Here is a 2721-nt window from a genome sequence, read left to right as displayed (position 1 = left end):
AAAACATTTAAGAACAAGGAATACAAGCACAAAAACCATGCCGCAATTTATATTACCTGCTATGCATTAGAGCAAGAGAGAGAGAGAGAGAGAGCGGGCGAGAAAAGGAATTTAAAAAAACCTGTTAACGTTTTAATTATTACTCTTTTATTTTTCCCTTTTCTTTTTTTTTTTTCCTTTTGCAGCAGAAAAAATGATATTTATGTTAATAAACTTATTAATGAATTGAAAAAAATGATTACATAATTAATTAGTCTTTTTTTCCGGGGTTAAAAACCTTTCCTATTGGTTTTGTTTATAAAAAAAAATTTGTTTTTTTTTTTTACTTTTACTTTTTTTGCTTCACAACTTCTGCTTTAACCATCCGAACGTTATTTATGTAGTTTTCAAAGAATTTATGATTTATGCGGTTATTTATTAGTTTTATTTATGCTTGTTTTTGTTTTGCAAAAATATGAAAGAAGAAAAAAAAAGAGAAAAAAAACGAACAAGTTCGTTGCTTAAGTCATTTGTCTGTTTGACACATGATAGATAATCTGGTTCTTTTAAAACTTAAACAAGTTTTTTGCTTAACTCTTTTGTTTTAATACGAAATATTAAACTAAAAGCCGTTGAGCCTAATAATGCATACGCGCACAACGCTTTACATGAGAACGGAATAAATGAAATACATATATATGTGACTTTGGATCTTCTCAAGGATCATGTGTTTCATTATGGCATACAAACGTTAAGAAATTTCTTTTATTAAATCATATCTTTTTAACGATTCCATTCTATTACATTCCATACGTTCCACTTATAGTATCAGATTTAATATTCCGCTTGTAACACGCAGAAATACGCGGAAGTATGCATTAAAGACAAGTTCTGAATTTATTTAGCTACGTCTGTCTGTATGTACGTCCTTTCGTTGATGGGTCGTTCAATTTCGCAAAAAGACGATGCATATTTAATTCAATTTTTTTTGTTTGCTTATTAACAAACTTTTAAAATTAATTTTGCACTAAAATGCAATTACCTAACTTGTCTATAGCTTAGAAATAGGAGAGAATGGTTAAAAAACAAATTTTTTTGTGCAAAAACGTTAAGGCTTTAGTGAGCAGACTTCGTCGGAAGGAAATGCTTACAAGTGGCACAAACAGTTCGAAAAAAGTCGAATATGGCTTGAAGACGAAGACCATCCCGGATAACCAGCAACCTCTGTCGATGAAAATCACGTCAAACAAATCAAAAATTCGTTGTTGACGCTGTTTACATTTTACACCACATTATCAAACATAGATGGCGCCTGAAAGGCGTCAAGTCTTCAAAAAGACTCAATTTCGAGTTTAGTTAGTTAAAAATTCAACCCTCATCGTTCCACCTGATTCAGCCACTATATGACTTGTGGTTATTTCCCAAACTCAGGAGACGATTCCGGGGACAATGTCTTTCGATTGAGAAGATATGAGCTGGATTCCAAAAATATTTGAAGGCCATTACGGAAGTCGACCATAACTACTGTTTGAAGAATTAGAAAAAACGTTGACTTAAGTGTAGTCTGAGGAGGATTACTTTTAAAGCGGGGAAATAGAATAAAAGTTAAAATTAAATTTGTCTTACTTTCTGAACAGTGCAAATACATGCGAAAAAAGAAAAGAAAAGAAAAGAAAAGAAAGCGTATGGTTTTCTTGCAGAGAAGCATACTTATAGCCTATGCGATTCCGAGCTCAGAGTGCCCCACGAAATCGAAGCAAATATGCAAAAAGCTTGCCATTCCGTAAAAGCAGATTTTTGAACTTTATCAGCGTACTATCAGAAGTATTATTGATCGAAAATGTTACTTAGGTACGCATAATAGAGAATAGTTTGCGTAGTTGACTCCTCTTCAGATCAGTAAAACTCCCCTATATAAACAAGATTGTTAAGTCAAGAAAAACACGAGCAAAAAATGTCTTTTGATTAGTGAAGCATCTAGGACAATAGGACTTTAAGATTGCATCAGAGATGCCCTTCAGACTTCGTTTAAACAAGACAACACCTTGCAATCCATAGTACAGATCATTCTAAAGCTAAGCACAAGTATTTCAGCGATCTCGCATTTAATTAACTGGCACGGACATGGTAAACAAAATACATTTTGCGATTGCTATATATTTGCTGCAGATTTTCGTCTACAAAAATTTTTTTTCTTCGTTTTCACTATACCCTGCAACACTCATTTTACAGAATATATCGTATTTGCGCGGATGTACGTAATACCCAGCCTTTTAACTTAGTGATTAATTCAGACTTATTTTATGAGTCGATTTAAGCTTGTCTGTCCGTCTCACTGTCTGCCGGATGTCGTTCTAACTTATCGAAATTTTTGAAATATTTTAATGAAATTTGATACACACTGACGTTTTCTGGCACACAAAAGTGAAAGCTACTGAAGAAGGATTGAAGTGGAGTATTTCTATGAGCAATTGCCACACAAAGTCCCATTTGGTTCAAAATAAAATTTTGGCAGGCAAAACAAATACGTAATACGGACGGAAACATTTCATACCAGTCTTCCTAAGAGAGCTAAGACTGTCTATAATAAGATCATAACTTGGAATTTTATAGGGGGGACCCTCTCCCAAACCACTTTTCCTAAGAAATGTAAGACCTTCTATAATAAGATCATAGCTTGGAATTTTATAGACCCCCTCTCATCCCTAAGAAATGTAACACATTCTATAATAAGATCATAGC

At 33.3% G+C, this 2721-nt stretch overlaps 1 protein-coding gene across 3 annotated transcripts in view; it reads left to right on the top strand.

Annotated features, from left to right (window-relative positions):
• Window positions 1-2721, top strand: part of LOC119638643 — a 62018-nt gene that overhangs the window by 50016 nt on the left and 9281 nt on the right. The window lies entirely within an intron of this gene.

Source organism: Glossina fuscipes, unplaced genomic scaffold (assembly GCF_014805625.2).
Source record: "Glossina fuscipes isolate IAEA_lab_2018 unplaced genomic scaffold, Yale_Gfus_2 91, whole genome shotgun sequence".
NCBI classification, from domain to species: domain Eukaryota; kingdom Metazoa; phylum Arthropoda; class Insecta; order Diptera; family Glossinidae; genus Glossina; species Glossina fuscipes.
The sequence above is the reverse complement of the archived record's forward strand: the minus strand, read 5'-3'. Positions and strand labels throughout refer to the sequence as shown.